At 38.2% G+C, this 26,505-nt stretch overlaps 1 long non-coding RNA gene across 3 annotated transcripts in view; it reads left to right on the plus strand.

Moving 5' to 3' along the window:
• LOC106044717 (uncharacterized) overlaps positions 1-26,505 on the plus strand; it is a 492,161-nt gene that overhangs the window by 50,574 nt on the left and 415,082 nt on the right. For 2 of the 3 annotated variants that reach the window (XR_010830075.1, XR_010830073.1), the window contains exons 1-2: positions 17,446-17,564; positions 17,708-17,772. This is a non-coding gene — a long non-coding RNA (uncharacterized lncRNA). Of the gene's footprint in view, positions 1-17,445; positions 17,565-17,707; positions 17,773-26,505 lie in introns of those variants that run through there. The other variant, XR_010830074.1, reaches the window with a different exon arrangement.

Here is a 26,505-nt window from a genome sequence, read left to right on the forward strand (position 1 = left end):
TTCCCAGGGTCTTCTTTTTTTTCCCTTTTAAAAAATGGATATCGTGTTTTCCTTTTCCCACTCTCCAGAGACTTCACCTGTCTGCCCTGTCTTTTCAAATATGATGGAGAGAGACTTGGCAAGTACATCAGCTGGTTCCCTCAGGACACTGGAACAAATCTCATCAGGCCCTGTAGATTTATGGATGTTCAGGTTCCTCAAGGGGTCTTGAACCTGATCTTCACTCAGTGGCAGGGACTTCACTCCCCCAGTACCTGTCTTGAGGTTCAGGGACTTGAGAGACATGCGAAGAGTGATTGCCAGTGAAGACTGAGGCAAAATATATATATATATATATATTTATTTTTGAGAACCTCAGTCTTTTCCATGTCTGTTGTTATCAGTTCTCCCACCTTGTTTATCAGAGGGGGGTACACTCTCTTTAGTCTTCCTTTTTCTGGCTAATGTACCTGTAGAATCCCTTCTTAGAAATCTTGTACTCTATGAGAAGGGTCTTTAAAGAGCTGCCAACTCTAATCAGTTTCCTTATCCCTAAGGACAATTTCCCAGGGGATCTCAACCACTAATTCTTTAAACAGCTGAAATTATGTTCTCCTGAAGTTAATGGTCCTGACTTTACTCTTTGCTGGGCCCATATTCCTCAAAATAATGAACTTACCAGGGCATATCTCATCACCTGTCTGTATTACTTCCTCCTGCAGGACTCTGATGACTCTGCAGGACTCTCAGTTTTTGACAGCTCAATGGTTTGAACTTGCAGCGATACCCCACAAAGCTGATAAAAAATATCTTTTGTAAACAGGGAAACTGAGGAGGGGTTGAATTAACATGACATACTAGAAAATATCAGGATGTGAAACAAGTGTTTCAAAATGTATTCATTAATGAGGAGTGTTGTTGTCTTCATTAAGCTAAGAAGAAATGATTGGTTAAGGTGGGTTAAGGCACGCTTTATATCCTTATAAAGTTGTAAGTTTATAACCTTATAATTACAAGCCTAAGTAGTTATTCTTTTTCTCATATTGCTGGTTCAGAAATAAATGCATGGTCTGAGAAAGTCTTCTCTCAGTAGTATGTTGATGCATTGCAAGTGAAGAGAGAAAATGTGTGTCATATTTATAGCTTGATAAAAATATTTCATGAATCTGAGGGGAGAAGCATGCAGTGTGTTTTTATTAGTTTGTGTATATGTGACAAATAGCACAATTTTGGAAAGCCACTTAGCATGTCTTGTAAAATATTATTTTATTATCCATACTTACAGTTTGGAGACCATCCTGATTTTTTTTGCAAATTTGTTACTGTAAAATATTTTCATTGTGTGAGTTACTAGTTTACATATATTTTCTTACCACTGGTGGGATTTTTGGAACAATTTCTTAATATCATATCATATTGTGTGATTTCTCTAACTGGATAACTGTTGTTCATGCCTGCAAATTAGCTATGGAAAGGTCAGAAGGATTTGTTTCCGAATAGTTCCAGTTTATTTCAGTTTCTAAAAAAATTGAATCAAAAGAGGTGTGGTGTATTTGGAATATGAAGGTGAAATCAAGACTTGTTTTACGTATTCTCTCTCAAATCTGTTGTGAATCCTTAAACAGGGTATTATAGCTCCAGGTTTGTAGGCAGACATCAGGCCTATGTATTTCTAAGTAATTCTTCTTGTAACAGCCTACTGAAATTATTTTACTATATATTTCGTTGTTTGCCTGGACCACTTGGCACATAAATTGTCATTGGAGGTGAAGACAGTTGCAGTTATCTGTGTTGGCTTGTCTGTTTCTCATGGTACTTTGCTGTGTGGGTACCTGCTGGGGTGTCCCAGTGCTCCTATTAATCTAGGACAACCATTCGGGATACATGAAAATATCTTCATGGCAACTTCTGCCTAAGCAGATTTAGATGTTTTGACTGCAGAAGGAAGCTTTGCTTCTTCCAGATTTCTGCCTGAGCCATTAGGCATTTGTTAATGGCTTGCATTTCTGCAAGCCATTAACTTAAGGAAGGCTTTACAAAGTCAGCTTTGTCCCTTGAATCCCACCCTGTGTGCTTCTTTTCAGGGAAGGTTCTCAGCATACTGAAATTCACCTTTTTTTTTTTTTTTTTGGCATCCCTGTCAGATCCTAAGGTGCAATGAGGTCAGTGGGAATTTAGGCTGCAAAATAAATTATCAATTACCTCTTCAGATTAAAACAGCTGGATTTTTTAAGGAATGTGCACATAAGTGCACCCTGGCAGTTAGTCAGTTTGACAGCAATACAGTAATGACAGGTTTCAGCCCTAAAACCGTACCACGAGCAAATAGTGATATTTGGATCCTTTTTTCATTGGCAACTTTATTGTTCTGCAGCTGCAGAAAGGATATAATAGAATTGTTCCATGAAAGTTATAAAGCTTAACCCAAGTTTGTTTTCCCATTTCATTTGTGTTAGAAATATAGAAGCTGACCTTGGCTACTACGTCTCTTGAGACTACTTCAGTTGTGCTTGTCTTAAAGGCAGGAGATAAAGATAGTCTTCTAAGGTCACTGAGGAGTATTTAAATATGTGCAAAACACTTCTGTTTGAAATTAGAAGAAGAAAGGTAATAAACCAACTTAAAAATTGGTGGATTTTGGCAGAACAGGCATGTGAATAAACCTGGTGAAAAGGTTATCAAACTATTTTATTTTATGCTGAAGAACTGTCTAGATAAGTAGCTTGTGTATTTGTGTTTGTACTCTATACATTTACATTCCTATTATTTTAATCTGGTAGAATATCCGAATTTGCCAATGCCTAGCCATCTAATCCATTTGAGGAAACAATCCTAATTTGAGAGAAATGTAGGTTCAGAATGAAAGGAGTTTCTTTTGGACTTGATTTATCTGTTTTCATCAGGGTGAACAGGAAAGAAAGGATAGAGATGAGTCACTGTGGTGGTTTAACACTGATAGATAGCTAAGTACCATGGTCACTCTGCCCCCGCTCCAACACAGGGTCCCTCCCACGGGATGCCATCTTTCCTAAACTGATCGTGCATGGGCTACCCACAGGCAGCAGCTCTCCAAGAACTGCTCCCACACGGCTCCGTACCACGGGGTCCATCCCCCAGGAGCAAGCTGCTCCAGTACAGGTCCCCCACGGGCGGCAGCTCCCCCCAGACCCCCTGCTCCTGCGTGGGCTCCTCTCCACGGGCTGCAGCTCCGGCCGGGGGCCTGCTCCTGCAGGGGCTCTCCATGGGCCGCAGCCTCCTCCAGGCCACATCCACCTGCTCCACCGGGGGCTCCTCCACGGGCTGCAGCGTGGAGATCTGCTCCATGTGGGACCCATGGGCTGCAGGGGGACAGCCTGCTCCACCAGGGGCCTCTCCACAGGCCGCAGGGGAACTGCTGCTGCCTGCCTGGAGCACCTCCTGCCCTCCTGCTGCACTGACCTTGGGGGCTGCAGGGCTGATTCTCACTGCGTTTTCTCATTCCTGTCTTTCAGCTGTTGTGCAGTGTATTTTCTCTGTTGGTTCAACAACCAACAGAAGATGAGCCTCACAAGACACACTGCAAGTGCGGCAGTGACCCGAACCGAGCTGGATTTGGCATCCAGTGACTCCACGCAACACATCAGCTCTCCTGTCCTGAACAACATCCCATATCACATAGAATCTAAGTCATGGACTAAAAGAACTCAGGGGACATTTTATCGATGTTTAGACAGGAGTGGTCCATAGTCTAAGGGAATGATACCTGTGTATTAATTGAAGGGTGGTGATGTATTGGAAAGTTTGGGACCTGAGCATGACATAAGTGGTATGGAGTTAGGGGTAGATATTGTGATGTTTTTGGCTGAGATATTTAATTTTCCTCACAGAGGCTTGTATAATGCTGTGTTTGGGATTTTTGATGAAAATAGTGGTGATAACACACCAGTGTTTTTGTTTTGCGGAGCAGTGCTTACACAGAGCCAAGGTCTGTTCAGCTTCCCCTGCTGCCCTGACAGCAAGGAGGCTGGGGGTGCCAAGAAGCTGGGAGGGGGTGGTTTGTGGTGAGAGAAGTTCCCTCCCTCCAGAGTCTCTCCTAAATTGGTGCTGCCTAGAATGGCCCCATATATCTTCTACATAGATAGGTACTTGGATTGCAAGACGTGTGAGCCAAACAACATCGTTTTATTCATGTCTTTCCAGAAGACAGTGAACAAAAAGGTCTTTTTTTCTGGATTAATTTTCATGATGCTGACGATTGTTTTAATTGAGTGACAAGGAGAAAGTTAAATTGTCTCTACAGATAAGAACAGTCATGTTGACAACAGAATTATTCAGAATGCACATAAAAAAACTGTTACGAGAAAGATAAACTCAATATGATAGATAGAAAACTCAAAACGTCCTTGAGATTTTCAGCATTTCTGTTAGCAAGTCCTTGACGCTTGATGGAGAACTGCTTAGGTGTTATTGATAACTGCCTTCCCTACCTCCCCCTTTTTTTTTTTCAGGTTGCGTGAAACAGTTTTTCTCTACATTGAATCCCTCATGCTAGTGATGGTTTCCTTCCCCGCCTGCACCACCCATATTTTTGTCATTTTTTTCCTCACGTATTACACTATTCCATTCTGTACCTCCTGACCTACAAATTATGTCCTGTTGCTGTTATACTCTGCCAAGGGCAAGGGCATATTATCACTTGCATAGTGCCAAGGTATTTATTTATAGCCTTACTACTCTCTACTACTTCTGGATAGGTCTTTTTTTAAAATTATTTATTTATTTGTTTTTTAACTGATCTGTTGTGGGACTTGTTTTAGCACCTAAATTTTCCGTATGTCTTTGGTACGTTAGTGTGGACTACTCAGTTACTTTGAAAATAATGGAATGAAACTATTCAAAGAGTTACCCTGAAATTTTTCAGTCTCCAAATAGAAGAGAGCAGAACTTAAATATCTCCATGGAACACAAGAAGGTTCCACAGTCAAAAACATTAAACATATATATACAGATACATATATGTTTGTTTGTTTACCAAGTCTAGGAAAGACATTATTTGGGCAATTGTAATTAAAATGGAGGATGTAGAATGTGAAACTCCTGGGGACTTGAAAGTGAAGAAAAGCATGAATTTCCAAATTCCATGCAAAATTGTCAACTAATTTTTTTAAATGGTTTACTCTGTAATCCTATGTGTCTATAGTTTATATGTCAGAAATATACATGCGGACTTCTTATACCTGTAGAAACAAAATTTGAAAGCAATGCTAAACATTTTCTATGTAACTTGGAAAATAATTATATCCTAAGTGAACCTACATCAGTTTTTATACAGTCAACTCTACTAAAATAAGGATAATGCATGTCACCTTAGAAGTAATTTCTGATAGCTATGTCACTGTAAGTAATGCTTTAACCTGAGAATAGGTTAAGATAGCATCTGAAGAAACCTGTCTTGATTTTGTAGGTCTGGTGATCTTATTTGTAGCCATGTCAGTTTTCAGTAATCTGCAAACCAAAGGCTAAATTGACTTTCATTAGCTTCAACTCTTTTGGCAACGTATGTTCTGATTCTCTCCTACATATTTGGAAAGATAGTGTCCCTGGTACTACATTCATGGTCATTTCCTTGTTATTTTTCATCTATAGTGTGCTGTGAGTTTTTTTTTTTTCTTCATAATCTCTTTCCACTGCATTTTAAATTCTTTCATATATACCCATGGGTATAGGCTGTTAAATTTTATTGGTACAGAGAAAAGACCCTATTCTTGGCAATCAGGGCAAGGCTTGGCTTGCAAAGTAGTGCTGAGTTACTACCATGCTTGTTGCAGTTTGTTTTGTCCCACTTGAGAAAATGTTTGGAGGTAATTTAAAAGTCTATTTAAGGAAGCCTCAAACCTTGAGCCACTCTTTTTATTCCTGTGCTTCGATAAAGGGAATCAGCCACAATCACCGTGCCAATTTAAGACTAGCCTTTCACGGTGGGGTAAATAGGAGACTTGAAAAAAACACATACATAAAATGTTTGATTTGCTAAGTTGCTGAGGCTGAGACATCATAAAGGAAATCTAACTATCTATCTATCTATCCATCTATCTATTTCTGTTATGGACTACTTCTTCTTCTGTTCTGTTGTCATCCAGCACTGGCTGGAAACTAGTGACAATCACATCCTCTGGTACAGCCTTGAAGGAAGGAAACTACATTAACACTAGACTATCAAATTATGACCTTCCTGATAAAATGGTCATATTTCCAAGTGTCCAGTATGTGTTTTGAGTATCAGAATAAGTACAGACTAGTTACAAAACAAAACAAAAAAAAACAACAAACAAACCAACAACCACCAACACAAGCTAAAAGTCAAACCTCTGGTAAAGTAAACCAGATGAAATTGTCCTTACAAGTTGTTATATCATTCGTGCTATGCTCATAGTTAGAACTAACTAGAATGGGGATTTTCCTGACAGTAAAATAAATAAATAAAAGTTAATAAAAAATACACATATTGGAAAACTTTCTTCATTAAGAGCGAAGAAAAAAAATTCCAAATGCATGTGAATGGCAGGGAGAACATGAAGATGAAAACGTTCAGCAGGCTGCTGAGGAGAGAGAGAGCAGGGCTTACTAGAAAAGCAAAATGAGAACCAGTAAACAAACGAACAAAAAAAACACAACAGTGTTATTTGACTTCTGAGAAATTTGGAATGAAACCAAAGACAGCACTGAAAAGCCCAGGGCTATCTTATTGCCTCTCAAGTCAAGCTCTTCAATGGTATTGATATGTTTCCATGGAAAATGCAGTTGCACTGAAAGAGTGTTTTGTAAGATGAGCGTTATTTTATCAGTGTACCATTTCTATGTTTTCTCCCCCTAAAAGACCCACAACTATTGAAAGCATGGAAATGAATATTGCTCAAAAAACATTTACCTGTTCAGTATTTTGTTCTGTCATTGAAAACCTTATTTAATGAACCCTGTATTGGATGCAGAATGAATAACTAGTGAGGTTTTTCTCTTTCTTACAAAAACTTCCTTTGTATTAAAGGAAAACTTAAGAAGACAGGATGTTACTTCAGAGGCAGAAGACCTGCTAGAACTCTGTGAGGTTATGGGGACTTTGTCTGCACCAAGCCACGTTCTCCTGTAATGGAGGAATGCAAAGGCTGTTCTCTCTAACAGACTGACATTATGAGGTGCCCTGGGAAACATCAACATTTTCAGGTTCTTTGACTATAAAATGCTTAGTTTCCCTTTCATCGGTGTCTTCAAACTTTTTTTTTGTCTCCTGAATTTCACAGCATTTTATAATTTATGGGTAAAATATGTGAACAAGACAAACAAGACCCACAAAGGGTCTTCTAAAATGCATTTCTTTAAGATTGTTATTTTAAATACCACAGGGCTAGAATCGATTGAAAATAGTCTTGACTTCCTCAATGCACAAGCCAATGGAAATCTATAATAACCCCTGAGAGAGAAAATCAAAGCTTGTGGGTTTAGTGACCTTGAGATTTACAAGCTCCAAATCTGAGTATACATTGTGTCAAAGCAGTTTTGTACCAAACAAAGGATGCTTTATGAAATAATTTCCATTGGACAATTTCTGCAGTAACTGTACTGGCTAATCCTCACTATAGTGCAAAAAGGAAGGGAATGCTTTCCTGCCTGTAAGTTAATGTCAAACAGTAAAAAGCATCTGTAGGATTATAATGATGCATGAATAAATGATAATTTTGTGGTGTTATGGACAACGCAGAAAAAATACAAAAAAAAAAAAACCAGTAGTAGTTGGTGGGTACTTGTCCTGGTTTTGGCTAAGACAGAGTTAATTTTCTTCCTAATAGCTGGTATGGTGTTGTATTTTGGGTTTGAGATGAGAATAATGCTGATAAAACACTGATTTTTTATCACAGGACACTACTCTTAATTTCAGCAGGAGAAGGAACGACAGAGATTAAGATAATTCAGATTCCTATCCAGGGAAAGGACAACGTACACAATTAGAGGGACTTGCTTGAAACAGTTTTAAACCAAATTCTTTTATCAATTCATTTTTAACTTCAGTTGAAGAATCAAATTGATTGAAATTAGAAGATTAGAATAAGCATGATTACATTAGAATGGGAAATTCAGAACTGATAAAAGAAAATGCTTTTCCATGCAGCTTTTGATTAAACTGTAGAACTTTCAGACACAGGAAGGCATTGAGGTCAAGAACGTGACACTTATGAGATGATGAAATAGGTATTTGTATTGGATATCCATAACTGCTCTAATTAATGACAAGTACTTCTGGATGGATTTCAAACATTGAGCTTCACGGTTTAAACAAATATTTATTGGAGATAGGTCTGGGATCACATTATTCCACATCTTCTCCTTGTTCTGGAAGAAGAGAGTCATTGAATTAACATGGTACTATTGCAGTGAAGAAGGCCAAACGCACAGCAGGTAGCATGTAGTCAGCAGGCTGAAGGGAAGACATGACTCCCTCCATGCTGTGATGATATGTCCAGTTCTGGGCTCCACAGAATGAAACACGTTGACGTAGTACCACAAGTCCAATGGAGGTCACCAAGATGATCAGGTGGCTGAAACAAGCTGTGCAAAGAGAGGTTCATAGAGCTGCTTTGTTCAGCTTGGTGATGGCAAATGGGATGTTTTACTGCTGTTTACCTAAAATTCAAAGGAATAGAGAAGATGGTGCTGGACACTTCCCAGACATATGCCATGATAAAACTGGAGGCAGTAGACACAAGCTGGAACGTTGGAAATTCTGATGAGTTAAGTGTTATTGGTTATTTATCTATTGTTTCTAACCCTGAGTGTGGTCCAATGCCACCTGAGATGCAAGGGTGGATTAGCTTGCTCGGCAAGATTTCATTCTTAGAAGTACTAAGAATATGATGGGACATACCTGTGAGCAACTTGGTGTAAGCTGAAACTGTGAGTAGAAGGTTGGACCAGGTGGCTTCCACAGACCACTTTTAACCTAAATTGTTCTATGACAGCTGGCCAGAGCTTGTTGACTGATCTGCTAGAACAGATCCATGATGCAGATCTAAACATTTTTAAAATGGTGCTGACAAGAATGCAGAAAATGACTTCATCAAAAGTTTATCCTATGAGATTTGCATGTATGGGTTGGGTAGCACAAAAAATTGATCTTTGGAAAGTAGGCATTCACTATGGGTGCAGCAGTCTATAATTTTCTGAACACCGTGATGTTTAGGAACGAAAAAGATAGAAGAAAATTTATAACGTGGAATTTCCCCTTGCATCTTGCATCATCATGACATCTGGTGTTATTCTTTCTGGTGCTTGGTACTGTTTTAGGCTGCTTGGAGCTCTTTGTGATTCTGCTGTAATTTTCTCCAAAATGCTTTGTGTAGACCTCAGTACCTGTTAGACTGCAAAAGTGGGAGAAACCTACTAAGAACTGACAGCAGTTGTATAGTAAACTAGTGGAAGTTGCCTAAAATTAGTAAGTGGATATTTACTGAATGAGAAAATGTGTACCAACATCAGAATGTTTTCTGGAATTTTGATTGCTTATATTGCAAAGTAAAATATTTGTTTATCTTTCAAAAACTGTCTTCCATAAAAAAAGGTTCATTTTAAAATATGCAGTGATTCTTTAAGTTGTATATAAAGTGAAAAGGTTCTTTTATTATACAATGAACCTAACAGATGTATTGCATTCTGGGTTTTGTTTGATTGGTTGCTTTTTCCCCATTTGCACTGTGATTTTAAAGCAGCCTTTCCAGCTTTTCTGTTTGCTTCTCCCGGAGGACAAGATCAACTTTCCAATTTTGAGTTCCACAGTGCCTAAAGTCTTCTTGAGCTTAAAGAAAACAATTTATTGTCTACTGAATTAATGTCAGGACATTCTTCTATAAAATTCTCTCAAAAGGGAGTCTTTGCTTGAAAATTCTGTTTGCTGTACCAGTGATTAATCCTGGGCCATACAGTAGAGACTCTTTGACTGCCTTGTCTCAGAACCCAAGATCAGGCTGATCTCTTGGCTGGAACTCTGCCCCTAAAGATTTGGCTTTTATGTCAAAATTTGCTGCAATCTTTTTTTTCATGTCGTTTGCACCCTGTGATTAAAACCGAAAGAAACCAACACCTTTCATGTTTTACTTTTACTTGTAGTACTTTCCTAATGGTTTATAATCCATAGGTAAATGAGAATCATACAAAAAAAAAGGACTTTGAAAAACATTTTATTGTCAGAAATTGAACTAGTTTTGACTGTTAACGTCACAGTCAGTATCTATTGCTTACAGATAATTGGGCAAAATATCAAATGTTTGCAATGGTCCTACAAATTTTCAGGGGATTTGACATCTGGCAGGCATTTTAGGAGCTCTGATTTTCAAATGGTTGTTTGCTTTATTTTTGTTGTTGTGTGTTCATTGACCACTCAGGACAAAGGAGTGAGTCCTGGCTGCTGCATTATTTGCAATATGAATGCCTCTACAACTCCTAAGAGGCTTGTACGTGACTCATATGACTCTTTTTTAGGACAAAGTTTCCTAAAGTGCTTCAAGGATTATCTAGAGAGTTTAGATGATGTCAGTGTTGCTCTTGTGCATCATATTGTAGTTTTTCAAATAATATCTTAAAAAAAAATCCTTCTTTGTTAGAACTCATGTTCATGCACTACCCAGTTGCAAGCTATCTATATTAAGCACTGCTGAAACACATCTTCTATAATTCCAAAATTGTGTGCATATTATATTGTATTATATTCAGCTTTATAACGCCTTCACCTAATTTTTAAATGTAATCTTTCAATAATTCTGTCACTCAGTTGTCTAACAAGTTGTTCACAGCATAATGAAGTTTATTCTTAGACAGTGAAAGACAGAACAGCCACCTCCACTGGGAGTATGCCTGCTTTTTTTTTGAGAATAATTTTTGTTAGGAAAGAATGTACCTGAAGGTTGATGCCTTGGGAAGCTTATTCTGAAAGTGGTATTTTGGAAACACAGCAGAGGGATATATGAGAGAGAGTTATGGTTAATGGAGTACTGTGGTAAGGAGGATGAGAAACATTCAGGGCACTGCTGAGCCAGCTAGCAGGGAGGAAAGAGTTGTTTTAGCAGCACTGGAAAGATGAAGCTAGAGCATTAATGAACTTATGGCTTTGACGCAGAAGAAAAAGAGAAAATAGATGATCCCTGCCTTGGAGATGAGAACAGTAACAGGGATAAGAGGCTGAAGGAAGATGAGTTAAACTGAGAGTGACTTTAAGAATCATTCCCAGGGACGGGGGAGCTGAACCCATGCAAGAAGATGAGGTTGAATATCTTACATACTTACAGTCTTACAGTACAGTAAGAATGCCTTAAACAAAGCTTTAAGCCCTGCTTCACATCAAGGCAAAGAAAGGATGAAATGTTAGGAAAGATATAAAGAAATGCCACATCGATAGCAAAGGAAACCACTGTTGAAACTAGGACAGTAGAACAGTCAGTCAAAAGCACATGCAGAAATGGACTAAAATTAAATAGTCTAAGAAAAGAAATTTGATTCTTCCTTATACTGCTGACACATTGCCCTTGCACTCATTTCATAATTAATATCACAGTAGCAAATGTATGGGAGAGGACATGCAAAAAATTCTAGGCTATTCACTCTTACATGTAAAACAACTTTTAGACTCTGTAGCCCTTAAGGTAACGTGAATTCAAATGGTTGAATTGAAGCAACTCTACAGCAGCACCAAATTGAAGGTTAGCAGTCAGGAAAATCTGAAGACTTTTCTATGGAATTCATTCAATTTTGACCTAAACTGACTGGAAAACTCAGTTCAGGTGAGTACAGAAATGTGAAATACTTGAAGCAGTGTGCAAGTTGTGAACACTGATTATTTTCCCCAAAGCCTGTTTGCATTTCTAGCACATTTTTGTCTGCTTGTTCTACTTCCATTTGATAGGAATATCAAATGAGGCATTACTGTAGTTGCAACTGTATGAAATGCACTGTGTTCATTTGTCATGCTGCATTAAACTGTAAAGGCATTAATGACCAATACAGGGAATGGTGTCATTAAACAGAGGCTTAAATAGACAGAGCTCAGATCATTAATGAAGCCAGTAGATAGGAGATATAAACTTAGGGGACAAATTACCACTGTGCCCAATTTATTACTGTATAAAAGTCCACGAGATGTGGCAATAGTGTCGAAAATCAGTAGGGATGTATTTCCTGTCTTGTTTGAAATTAGGTGGTATTTGTTAAACAGAATAACTCCATTACAGGTTTTAGGCGTTGCCTTCCATTATCAGTTCCATGGGAACTGGGCCATATAAAGCCTTACCCCCTAAAATGTAGTGCTGTTTTTTCAGGCTGTATGACCTCAAGATACCTGTTTATGTAGCTATGTTGATGCTACAGTATCAATATACTGTCTCAGTGGTTAACTGGATAGCTCTATACAACCAGTTTATAGTCTCTTTTACAACGTACCTGTTTATACTCTGTATAATCTGTTGCTTAGCTTATCACTGATGCACAGTCCTTAAGTAAAATGAGCTGTGTAGTTTTATGTGAAGAGATGGATTATGTTTTTCAAAAGCACTTCAGTTCTGTTTCCAAAGAAGGTGCTGGCAGCACTAGGTATTGCACAACTGCATCTTATGTGGCATCTTTGTGCCAAACAGATATTACGGAGTGAATGGTGGTGACCCAAGGTACGTTTTAAGACTCTTATTTCTATCTCAGAATATGTTTCACTTAGTTTATGTTGCTTGGGTCAAAGGTCTGGGCAAGTAAATACATCTCAACCTCAGACAAGAATGAGACACAGCAGCTGGGCTCAGGAGAAGTGGAATAGGGAAGAACCAATTCCCTGATGTAAATAATAAGGAAATAAGGATCTTTAGTCAAAGGTAAGGGCTAGCTCTGTCAGCAGAAGGGGACTGTGAGGCATTAGTAAATTCTGCTCCAGGGGACCAGGCTTTTTAGAAATGTTTAGCTGGTGCATGAATGCATATATGCACCATCCAGTGCTGAATGCTGAAGAGGACCAGTTTTAGAGATGTGAGCTAGATATCTATTTATCTGTGTAGCTCTGTTGCATCCTGCTATTTCAGTCTCACTTCTGGTACCTGCATAATGCTTTATTGTGGCCAGTATGAAATGCACTTTGGCAAGGGAGCAGAGGACATTTGCCAACTGGGCTTGTGATAACACCAAAATTAAGAGACTGGAAAGAGATTAGCATGCAGCCAGCACACTCTAATGGTACAGAGCACCCGGCTGCCATACTGTTACCTGGGGAGCAGTAAAGTTTTGAAATCTTTTGGGTTTGGAGATCCAGTGGCTAGTGTGGGCAATTTAACCACATAACACTCCAGAGCTGGTCATAGCAAAGTCTGTGAACATCCTGGCATTGAAGCTAATGTACCTTGAGTGCCTACTTCTCTTAAGTTCTCCGGAAAGTGCCTGGATGGGTATACACAGAGAGGTTGTGGAGGGTAAGGTGGAATCTTTCTTTTTGCTTTCTAAATCATTTTTGTTTGTGGATAAGCGTTCATCAGCCCTGTAATGATCCTTCCAGAGGGCAGGTGAAGTAAAATTAACAGTACTTTTTCTTCACAAAGCCTGCTACTTCAATATGTCTTCATGTGCTATTTGTTGGCATGGAAACACGATGCTGAGGCAGAGGCCAGTGTTTCCAGCAAGACCCCCACCCCTTCTCCCTGTCTCCAGCTGATCTGTTGTCTGCAGCTGAATCCTAATTGGAAACTGAGCACAAATTGGGGCTGTGTTCAGGGATGAAAAGAAGAGAGACTTTGAACTTTGTAATAATGAATACAGCGGGTTGCAAGGAAAGACCAGGGGCTAGTGGAGGAAGCAGCAATCTGAAAAGTGGAATACTATCTGATTTTCTCAGTTAAAATTACTCAGCTTCATCAGCAGCAGATTCTGCCTGGTTTCCATACTATTATCGCAGTGGTGCAAATTGAGCAACACTTGCTTTCAGTCTGCTCACGTGATTGTGCTTATATTATGATCAGACTAAGAATTAACCTCTGCCTCTTTGTTCCCAGCATACGCTGGTGCGTTTATACTTTTTTGTGACATATGAGTCAGAAGTTTTTAGGAATGATGTTGATATGATCTTATTGTATTTATTAACTCAATTTATTTTCCTAAATATCTTTATCACATCAACTTGTAGAAATTTTTGTCAATGCTAGTATCTGCTCTAAGTGATTAAGCAAAGCTACTACTAAAACTACCTCCATACTCATGAATAAGATAAACCTGTTTCTAGGTACTTTACTGCCTCATAAGCCCAGAATAATAAATGAGATAAAAATGGTTAAGTACATATTAAAGATTTCTCTTCCCCATAATATTTCAACTTTGTTGCTCTTTGACCTGCTGCATTATCATTATTTTCCTGTGAAATAGTAGAGAAGAAAGGGTGAATAAAATCACTTTGTTCTGCTTCTCTGGTGCCTTTTTCAATGATGTAATTAGCACGAGATCTTTAGCACCCTTACCTGAAATGGTTGACCAAATAGTATCAGCACATCCTTGTATAAATACTTCATCACAGGGTTTCATTTAATGGGAAAACTCAAACGGCATATCACACGTCTCCTGCACGTTTGACACAAATCCACAAAACTGATAGTCATAGCTTCAAAGTATCCCACAGTGGCACAAATAGCCTCTCATTCTGGTGGAATATTGTTTTAACATGACAAACTGTATTTGAGAAATAATATGATTACCCATGGATAATGCTCTTGGCCTCATTGTGGTGATTAAATAGATGCTCGGTTTGCAGCGACTTCTGCAGCCCTCTGTTAAGCGTGACCTTTTCTCCTGGTTGCAATGCACCATGGCACATTAGCATGTGTTCTGCTCATTACAGCAAGAGGTGATTGCTGCCCTGAAAAATGTCAGATATTCCACTTAGTACATGATCCGCTTTTCTCTTCCCTTGGCCTTAACCTACTGTCACTGAATATCCTGAACAAATGCTGAAGACAGTTGGCAATATCATAGAAAAATTGATCTCAGCATCTGGCACAATGTGTTTAGCACAAGATAGCACTTTAAGAGCGAGTCTTGTGCCTCTCTTACTCTATTTTTCTCCCTTTTTCTTACGTAAATATTTCTGTGTTTAATTCTTAATTTTCCATATAGTTCGAGGAGCATAATGCTAAGGTGCCATAACTAAGGTTCAGAATGAGTTTGGCATATAAAGCAGTAATAAAAGGACTATATGTATGCAGAAAAAGTGAAGTCTAAAAGGACAAGTCTTGCTTTACAGCTTAAAGCCCATTTCTTGAGTGTTCTAGCAAGACTTTTTTTTCTCTTTGGTGGTATGTGGCTTTGTCATGACAGAGAAATGGTGTGACCACACCACAAGTAACACTGGAGATTGAAATCTGATCTTGTTACCCTGAAATTAAATATGGATTAACTTCATTAGTCGCAGTGGAGATATTTGAAGCCAACACTGTTACAAATTTTATTTCATCAGAATCTCATTATAGAGAGATGCAGTACTCTGCAAATTAAAAAGACAATATTGTTGGCGTGGCTGGGATGATAGGAGATAGGACAGTGCTACCTACCTCAGCCCTTTCTGCTCATGGTGAGGCTCTTCACACTACCATATCCCAAGTTTACAGGACTATTTTCCCACGACATATATATAGCCTTACTAAAGGGCAATTGCCATTGCTACTGCACACTGCAAGAAGTGTTGGATCAGATGCTGTGTTCTGCATCTCCTTATATGAGAAACTGGAAATGAATGCACTACTCTAGATCTGATGGAAGAGCTGGTATAGGATAACAAAGGATACGTCTCTTAAGAAGTGAAGAGTGTGTAAAAGGGTCCAGTGATTTTATGAGAACCAAGCAGGTTTCTCAAATGAATACTGTTTTACCTCCAATCCTACCACAAAAGCTCTTCTAAGAATGCTACTGAAGTGTGGCCAATATATTAGTGAGGCATTAGTTTATCTCCCATGGAAATGCTGGCTGGCTGAGCTAATACAGCAACTGGCAAGCTTATCCTTGAAATCCTAATGCTTTCAGACTTTGTGCAACCTTTTTCTGGGGAATTGAAGGTGCCATGCAGTTGGCGTGTATATGAGAGACTCTTGCTTCTCTTCAGCACTCGCTGCTGTTCTGTACAAGTTAAGCATCCTTTGCAGAACCAACATAAAAGAGGGATCTTGTAACTCTGTTTTTATTTTCTTTTCACATGAGGTAAAACATTGAGTTCACTGTCTATGGATTTGGGGTCTGATTCTGATTTTGCACCAGGATTAAATTAATCAAAATTGAGTTTAAATTTAATTAAATTAATTAAAATGAATTGAAATTAATTTTGCTGATTTAAATTAGCTTCTAGTAATGTAATAAATATGTAATTAGGTAAGGGATGGAATTCTATGTTAGAAAGAGCATGGATTTTAGTCTGATCTTACTTAACAGCAAAGCTCCTTCTTTCTGTCTATGTAAATAATTCTGCTGATTTCAGTGTAAGATCAGAAATAGTTGGTAATTTGACCTTTTGAATCTGTTCTAATTGGCTTCCTGCTGCTAAGCAAACTATCCTCTCAGTGTATTCTTTCATTTGGAGAGGCTTATGTCACTTCACTGAAAATAGAGGTCATATCCTCAGTTTGTGTATATTATCCCGTTCCCTTCGAGTTAATAGTTATGTCTGTTTTTTGACCTGGGAGCATATCCCACGTTGTCTAATAAACATGTTGCATATATGGAAACAGATAAAAGCAACTAAGTGAAAAGAGACGGTTTCAATATGTAATCAAGTAGATATGCTCAGTTTCTGTTAAAATCTCCAGCATGATCTTTAGCACCACATTATTCACTTCAGCGTTTGTTCTCAAGCATCAGGGCTTCTGCTTTAGCGAAGTGTTAATGCTTGATCAAGCCTTGAAGCTTAAAGGTTTTAAACATAACCCTGAAAACATCTTCAGCTAAGATGTGAATCAGAAACTTTGATACTCCAGTGTATCATCTATGCAGAAGAGAGAATCTTTTAAGATGCACTATGCATGCCAACACTCCTTATAATCCCTGCAAGGTGCAAGAAGTTGGGATTTCTTGATATTAAATTATTTTTTTCTTAAAAAATAGGGTGAATAGAGAGCTTAGAAATAAAAAGTGAATTACTGTATTTTTGATGCAGTGGAGCTCTGAAGAATGAGCTGTTTACTGAAGCAATGGATACTTGAGAACAGTTAATATTACCTCCTTCTGTTAATCTTTCAACATTTCAGTTAATCCTTCAACATATTTTGCATATTTAATTGTTTGAAAAACATGCCTTTGCAACAAATGACTGAAAACAAAATAAAAATAAAAACGCTCTGCGAACTAATCATTTCCCCAGTCCTGCAATAACCCCCCTAGTTATTGTCTGGACAGCTAGTATCATATTTTGTTGCATAATGAAGGTTTTCCCTGTCACTGCTATGAGGTCTCTCCAGAGCCTTCTCTTCTCCAGCCTGAACAACCCCAAGCTTTTCTTCATAGGAGAGGTGCTCCAGCCCTCTGATCATCCTTGCGGCTCTCCTCTGGACTCACTCCAACAGGTTCATGTCCTTCTTATGTTGGGAGCCCCAGAACTGAACACAGTACTTTAGGTGGGGGTCTAGGTTTGCACGCCACATCTCTGTCAAGGTTGTTTGCTGTTCCTCCTGAAAGCTATCAGCAATTAATTTTGTTCTTTTCACAGAATCACAGAATGGATGAGGTTGGAAGGGACCCCTGAAGATCATCTAGACCAACCCCCCTGCCAAGGTAAATCACATGACAGGATGGTGATGCTTGCCGTAAATTTTTATCTATGATATTTAGCTTGGGACGTCAGACTGTTCTGATGCCCTAACTAATTTCCAGAAATTTTCCAATCAGAAAATCGGGTATGATGACTAGAAGGCATTGGGAAATCTGACTCCTGACCCAAACTAGTTCATTTCAGCAACCACAACTCTTTCATTTATTTGCATCACATTATTAAATCAGGGCTGTAAAAAGGAATGTTGTTGAAAACTTATAGGGAACTTTTGGACACTAGCTGTTTGCTATGTACCAGACTGGAGTCTGTGAGTTGAATCAAAGTTGTTTTTTTTTTTTTGTCCTTGAGGAAGTCACTGAACCTCTCCTTGCTTCAGTTGCAAGGATTAGTTCATTCTTGTTTGAAAAATACTTCGAGATTCTCATCTGGATGGAGTCATAAAAGTGCAAATTATAAACAGTGCACCACAGTATATGGCTCAGCAAACTAAAGAAGCACTGAGAAAAATATACAGCTGAACACTATCCAGGTATTGCTAAATCATCTTTAAGTCCCTAGGGATTGTACTGCTGAAGTGTGAAAGTCTTTTTTCTTTGAAATACATTGAAAAAAAATGAATAAATAGTTTACTTGCAAGATGAGTGTCACTTCGAAAGTCTTCATACCCACATTTTAAGTATTGCAAGTGAAATGTGGTGCTACATTATTCACGTATGACTTATCACATGTTTTTCCAGAAACACTGCAAAAAAAATAATTGTTTAACATATTGTTTGAAAAGTTTCCACATCCTGGGCTAAAAGTCTGAAAAGGCATCTTACTTGAATAGGAAAGTCTACAAATACAATTATATGTCATTCCTTCTCATTCCTTTTGCTATGCTTGTGTGAATGGAACAAATCTGTTGATTCCTGACACATGGTTAGTTTAAAAAATGTGATAGACCAAATGTCAAAATCTTTCTAAATGCCCCCTCCCTCCTTTTCAGATCTTTATATTTCATTACTGTCTTTTACCTAGCCCTCTTTTTTCCTGATCTGAAAAGAAATATTAAATTCAGAAAACTTCTGTACTTTTCAGCAAGATTTAAGCAACTTAAATATATAGTTGGAAAGGTATTGACAGTCTGCAAAGAATAGCATTTAGAGGAATGTTCCTTTTAGCATTAGCAGTATATTTGTGAGCAGATTGTGGTTTACTCAGATAGGGTTTTGAGTTTTTTCAACAAGTGTTTTTGAATGTTTACACTATTGATTGACAATGAATATTCAACGTTTAAGCTCTGTGCCTACGAGCTCTGTGCCTACAGGCTATCGATCAGAAGCATTTCATAATGGTTTTTCTACTCCTTGATTAGATAAACATGCAGGCACTCTGGCACAAATAATTGTGTGGGTGAAACTGAGGCTTATTTGCCAGGAACACTCTTTCTTGGGTTTTAAAAGTTTGTCCAAAAACTTAGGTCAGAAAAAAAAGGTGAATCAAACATTTTCTTATAACCAACCCAAAGGCCTCGAGCAGGGTTGAGAAAATACTTAAAATGTTCAGATTAATAGTTGCAGACATGCTTCTTTTAGTGTTTTCCTAACTGTATTAAAAGCAGAGCAGATGACAGAATATGTAGATCTAAGTAACCACATCTGTAAATAGCAGTAGTATTAAAGATTACCGCCTACTTGGAGAGAAGCATTTCTGTAGCTCCTAATCCTTCAGCCGAATCTGCAGAAACTCTGTTGGGTTTGACCATAACGATGCTAGCAGCGATATGGTTTGCACTGCCTCCTCCATGACAGGGCCCTTGAGTAGCACGTCTAGTGCCTCTAGGCAGCAAGCTAAGACGCATCTGAAAAAGGGATATAGCTTTAGTTTCCAACAAAAGCATTGCAATCAGTGTCTTGCTGAGGACTGGGAAAACTATTAGCTTAGGTCTCCTTAGAGCAAGAAATGCTGCACTGTTCCTTATGGTCTGTGAAAGCCCCTGGTAAAAAGTAAAGAATATGAGAGGTAATGAAAACACTGTTCAGACTCTGATTTGGCTCCTTTAAACTTTTCAGCTTTATGTCATAAACTCAGTTTGGTTCATGCAGGGGGTCAGGAAGAAGAGCAAGAATTGTGCTATTGAGCCATCTGGGAAATATCAAGCTGTCAGGCTCTGACTGTGGAAACCAGTGGAGCCGCTGAAGTCAGGTAGCATGAGACAGTGTCTCTTCTCCATGACATTGACTAAATTTGATTGCAGCTACATGGAGAAGCTGAGGCTCAGGCCTCACTGAGAAAATGAGAAAGGTAGATATCAATAGAAGACCTCTCACATTCTTTAGCACAACATTGTTAGAGTCAGAAGGAAGGTCAGCTGACTTCACCCTAGCCCAGGTTTTATCCACTGTGTCTGTGCATGTTCTCTCTGTACATCTTTACCAGAGCTCATAAAGTGGCTTGTACCAGGAGCAATGCAAACTGAATTATTTATTGCACTTAATGTAAATCTTCTTAAATGTTTGGGAACTGTGAGAGTATTTGTTCATACTTACTTGCCAAAGGCTGAAGTTTGCAAATAATGTGATATTCTTTGAAGTCTTTCTTTTCACAGTGAAGTGAAAACAAGGATCCGTTGAAACCAAATGAGAATTTTGCTCCTGAAATTGGCAGACCTACGGCACAAAGCATGGATTAGTTTTCCAGATTGTGCTGCTGAAAATTTTCATACTGGTAGATAACTAAATAATGAATGACAAACAATACAGTTTTCTTGCATAAAGTTTTCATACATCCATTTTTTTCTTTTCTGGTGTTCCGAGCAGTCCAGCTGACTACTATGATACCCCTTCTATTGATTTGCTTCCTCTAACATTCAGTAGTGGTCACAATGTCCACAGTGGATTTGTCTGTTGGCAGGGACCATCATTTTGAGGCTATTTGGAATAGGGCTATCAATATTGGCACTGTAAGAAAAAAACAGGTGAATAGGATGCTGTAGCGAGCAGTGAGTGAGCAGGCTGATGTATCTGGACAAACTGAGCTGCCTTGCAGAATAACAAGCAGATGGGTAGAATACCTTTACTACACATGAATCACTGCTACAGTGGTTCCCTTTCATTTATTTGGCTATGTTTTCTCTCAAGCACATCTGTGCTACAGCCATTTTTCACCTCTGTTTATTTGCCAGTATAAGGCATATAATACCATATTTCTCTTGCTCAAACAGAAAATAACACTGAAAACCTTTCTTTCATGTAGCAGAATATACAGAGTGCTTTGAAGGTCCTTCAGTGAGACAGTTGTAGTGATCTAAGATTTCAAGGCACAACGAGCACTCAAGGACATAGGTTGAAATTCTGGTCTTGGCCTTGAGCTGTGCTTTTACCTGCTCTCGTAGGCTGTTTTTTGTTTCCTTCTAGTTTTGAAGTTGCTGATATAAGATAACCATGCCTTCCACAGTCTCTCTTAGTTCCAAACTTTGCCAGACTTGCCACAGAGAAGGAAGTACAGGCAACACTAAAAAAAAAGAAAAAAGGAAAAAGTGAGATTATAATATTTCCATGAGGCAGTAGACCATTGCGGAAACCAGAATCATGTTTGCATGCATTTGCCTTGATCACACTTTCATAGAATCATAGAATTTACTTAGTTTGCATCACTCTTGCTGTAGTTCAGCTGTGTATTTCTTCTGTCACAGTGTAGACCATGTAGGTATGCAGTCATGACCAGTTTTGGATTACTGGGAGGGGTTTCTCATAGCCTCTGGACCCTCTCTGCTAGCCACAAAGGGTCACAAATGGAGGCAAATCAGTTCTAAAAAATCTAGGCTAGATCATTAAAATCTGGCAACTACATGCATCACTATACAGTTAATGAGAGGTTTGGAAAAGGCTTTTTCTTGAATCCAAGGGTGATTATTTTTCCTCTGATTTGTAAATAAGCTTGCATATTGCTCTGACTTGCAACACAGCTATTCCTGGTTCTCATTTGTTACATCTCATTATATCTTCCACTTTGTTTTACATCTCTTGTACTTTTTACTTTATCCTGAATGCAATTAAAGTGCTTCTGGCATGCATTTGTGTATCATGATTGATATATTTCAAAGTAGGCTTATTTCTCATCTTCTCATTTTCGCATTGCTTCTTAGAATCTTTCTATTTTATTTTATTTTTTTTATTTTATTTTTTTTATTTTATTTTTTTTATTTTATTTTATTTTATTTTATTTTATTTTATTTATTTTATTTTATTATTATTATTTTTTCTTCCTATGGAAAGAGAACGTTAGGCCCAATTCCTAAAGGATGTAACCCAGATACCAAGGGCACACATTTATCTGCTGTTTGTCTACACAAAACTATAATCCTAAATATAAATACTCATCTGTTAGTTATTTTCATGCAAAAAAGACGGTGGATGCATCCACCATCCACAAAGCTCATTTTTTTTCCCAGTTGCTTTGGGGAAGAGCTCTGTGATGCTCTGTAGACTGGAAAAAGAACAATACATTATTTTTGTCAACGAGAACAATAACAGATGGAAAAACTTAATTCATTTATACTGATTATATTACTGATTTTATATATTGATTATTGTACTGATTTAATATCTTCAATTTGGGATCGTTTTGGCCTGGAAGTCTACATCTTTTTGGGGGGGTGCTTTGGCAAAAGTTCTGTTGTTTTGGGAGGCTAGGATAACCACAACACCAGGACATGAAAAGGTCAACAATTTCCACAGATTCAATCGTTCTCACTTTTCTTCATCTTTTCCTAGAGAAAATTACTTCTTGAAAATATTCTTGACACATATTTCTGTTGTGCTGAGGTTATGATGTAGAGCACCGATTTCATTAACTTATTATGGCTATACCTGAAAACTAAGCCACAGCTTGAGATGATTATTCTGAAAAACCTCCGGCTCATAATCTAGATTCATACTGATTACAGACTGAAGTTTAAAGACTATTTTGTCTTTGTTGCACTGGAGGCCTAGGACCAAGTTAAATGCCTTCTAAACTCAGTGGTAAAGCTTCTTTAGGCTATACATTCAGTCTCATATCTATATAACTAAGCCTGTGAGAGCCATGATGAAAGGGACAGGTCTGTGTGAGAGAACATGGGAACTGCCAAATTATAAATGAATAAATTACAGCAGTACTTTATTACAGCCACAACATAAGAGAACAAGACCACCTTGTAAGACAACTGTAATGTTTGATACAGGTAATGAAGCACCAAAGCCACAGCAGGGTTTGATTACTTAAAGGAAATCAATTAAACAATTTGCAAGGACTGCTAATGACAACTTGCTGTGGGAAAGCACTCAAAGCAGAGTCCCAGTACCAAATGAACTGCAGTCAGACTGTGTGTAGACAGTTGGTGAGCAAGAAAAATATTTAAATTGTCTCAGTAGATTATTTGCTCAGCTTTTAAACAATGTGAAAATTACAGGATTATAAAAATGTTTTGTGGATTAACTGAGGACATCCTGAAACTCTCTAGTCATGTCTATTTTTGGTTGGAAAAGGTATATCTCTGTTTTGCTGCTAATAATGATTGCTCTTTTCGCATGGAGAATTTCTTAAAAAGCTTTCAACTCTCATGTCAGGGAGCATTGAAATCAACATGGGATTCACAAAGTACCTGTTCTGTTGAAACCAGCTATTACCTTTGCTTCAGTGTCTTATCTTCTAAAAGAGGTGATCTGAAATAAGGTGCATATACCATAGAGATTTTTGGTGGTACATGCATTTTCAAAGTTTTAATTGTTTCTTCATTCTTTATCTTCTTCAATTTCTCCTTTCAAGAGACAGACAGTTTAAGCAGGGTTTGTTTATCTTTCTTGGGTTTAAATGAAAGCTAGAGACTGCATGTTGAAACACATGCTTGTAATAATGAAGTAAAAATATCAAGACATTGGAAAATGCTAAAAGAATACCTTGTGATATTTATTCAATATATCACACATACTTGAATTTGACTTGGTTTTCCAAGGTACCACTGCACCAACACGTTCATGTATTGGTGGAAGTGTCACTGCAAGGAGGCACCTTGGATCTCCATGACATTGAAGGACTGAACATGTCCCTTCCCCAGACATGGCTAGGAATGGCTAGATGTTTCTTTACCAAATCTTGCACACAGAAAACTACTGATTTGCCTCCCTGAGCCTTTCTTCATCCTCTGTGATACTATACGGTTACTTGTCCCACCACCCAGAATGGTAAGAGTAGTGATAATGCTTTTTTTCTTCCTGCCTGTGTCAGGCTCCAATCTTGCTGATCCTTCTTTTGCTTTCCTCTGAAGAGCTAGACCTCTGTCTGTATCAGCCAGGAAACGGAGCCCAGATAACTGCCCTCATCCTCTTTTGATTGCTGCAAGCTCTCTCTTGATTTTCTCAGTACCTTCCCCATGCTCTTCCCATCCAGTGACAATGTGGCACTGAAGTTTTTCCCCCCTTCTGTTGCCATGCCACAGTGTTTCAAATCTTACTCTTTTCTTGCAGTCCTGTGTAAGTCCATATTTGCCCACATCTCCAACCTGGTTAATTGTAAAGTAATCCTTGCTCTACTGCACTTTTCCCCACTCATACATAAACATGCTCTGTGCCTTTTTCTACATTGTCTTATGTTTGGATAACATCATTTTAGGTCGTTTGATAAGTCATTGCACTTTTCTCATTGATATTCCTTCTTAACACTTACCTTTTCCACAAAGCCAAGCATATGTGAGCCTGTACAAATAAAACCCTCATTTCTAGTTGAACCTGTGTGCTTGCTTGAAGGCAGAAGCTGAATGATCTTTTCAGTTTAGGTCTTCTCTCTTACTCCTACTAACTGCATCCCCTTGAAAAGCAGGCAGTGAGCTCTTTGAGGCAATGCTTGTGACACACATGAAAACCGTAGTGTATCTGGCAAGTAAGATTTTGCAAGCATAAAACTGTTTATTTGAAAACGAAGTAAATGAAGTGGAGAAGAAAGCAGCTGAGTGTATCGTATAACTGGCACAATAAAGAGGTTCTTTGGGAGTACTGAATCTGTATTGACACCATTTGCGCAATAACCATGTGATTGTTTTCTGTTGAGAAAGACCTTCTTTACCTGGGTAATGTTTTGGCATTAGCCATGTGATTTGGTATGCACACTCCCAAACAATCCTATTTTTAATGTGCTGGATTCAACAGGACATTTCTAACTTAGCTCTGTTGTTATTACACTGATTAGACACAGCACTGAGAGGCAGCCTGTTGTGGGATTGAACATGGTTTGGAGGAAATTCAAACAGAGATGCTTGTGGGATGACTTAAAAAAACAAATAAAATATTCTGAAAGAGAAACAACAAAATGCCATATTCCAGCTGTGAACATTTGTGGTATTCATATGATTCAGTAGGGATTAGAGGCTATGTGATATTGGGTTGGAAAGTAGGCAGTGGCATGTTTAACAAATAGCTAGCCCTAAGACTGTCTGCATGCATTAGTGAAAAGTAATGGTATTGGTCTGGCGACATCTGTTGATAGTTTTTCATTTCATTAAGCCTTGATTCCATCCATTCCCATAATAAATGCATGTTAACTTCTGCTTGATTCCATGTGTGCTTGGGTAGGAGAATGCAGGAAACTCTCTTTGACTTATTCCCTTTTCCCCCTTCTGCACCTGGGTTGGTGCAACCCTGGATATATCTACAGACTGGGAGATGAGCAGCTCTGCAGCAAGAGACCTGAGGGTTCTGGTTGACAGCAAGTCACCTGTATTCACCTGTAGTTTCTAGGCCAGCTGATGAGATGTAGGAGAGACTAACTCAAGCTATTTGTGATTCTTCCATCTGTCAGGCATGTTTTCTGACATTTTGTGAGCCATTTGTCTCAGCATAGCCCTGTATGAACTTTCTATGGTTGGTCTTTGCAATAACAATATGTACTCATTTTGCTGTAATAGTTTTTTTTTTTAATTATTATTTATTTAATTGAGATAATTAATTTCAGATAGTTGCTTTGTGGCAAAGTCCTAGATGGAGTCAAGTGGTCCTTACCTTGACATAGCTTGGTGAAATTAATGTCCTTTTAACTATGGCTGACCTCAGCCAGATATATTAAGATGGTATCTACATAGCTGATTTTCTTACAAAATGTTCTAGCTAAATCAGGTTAGTTGTTTTGCTGTCAAATAGCCATTTTTTTCTTTCTTTTTTTTTTTTTGGCAATGAAAATATAAACTCAATGTACTTGACAGTAGAAAAACTCCATCAGATGGAGTGAGGGTGGTGAAGGTAGAAGCTCATGTTCTTATGAAGTAACCCATTTGCCCACCAAAAAAAACACTGATTTTTTTTTTCTTTATCCATAGTTGATTCTGGTTTTGTGAATATATATATATATATATGTATATATATTTATGATTTCTGTTTCTGTATAGATTTGTTGGGAAATCCTAGCAGGTGTTGTGCAATGGAACAGAGCCTTTCTGGATTATTTGATTCATGATTCTGGAGAATTTACACACCAAGGATTTGTTTACAGACATTTGCATGTCATCTTTACTACCTCCTGAAAAAAAGTCTAAAAAAAATCCTTTCTGTATCTGTAGATGTTGAAATTTCATATACTAAGTTTTATCCTCCTTGAAGAAGAAATTCCTTTTTTTTTCCTTCTGCATTGGTACAATACTTACTAAATTCCCTTTTTTCTTCTGCATTGCTACAACACCTACAACAGTAATCTGCTGATAAGTGTAGGACATCAGCTCTGGTGAT

This window comes from Anser cygnoides, chromosome 3 (assembly GCF_040182565.1).
Source record: "Anser cygnoides isolate HZ-2024a breed goose chromosome 3, Taihu_goose_T2T_genome, whole genome shotgun sequence".
Lineage (NCBI taxonomy): Eukaryota > Metazoa > Chordata > Aves > Anseriformes > Anatidae > Anser > Anser cygnoides.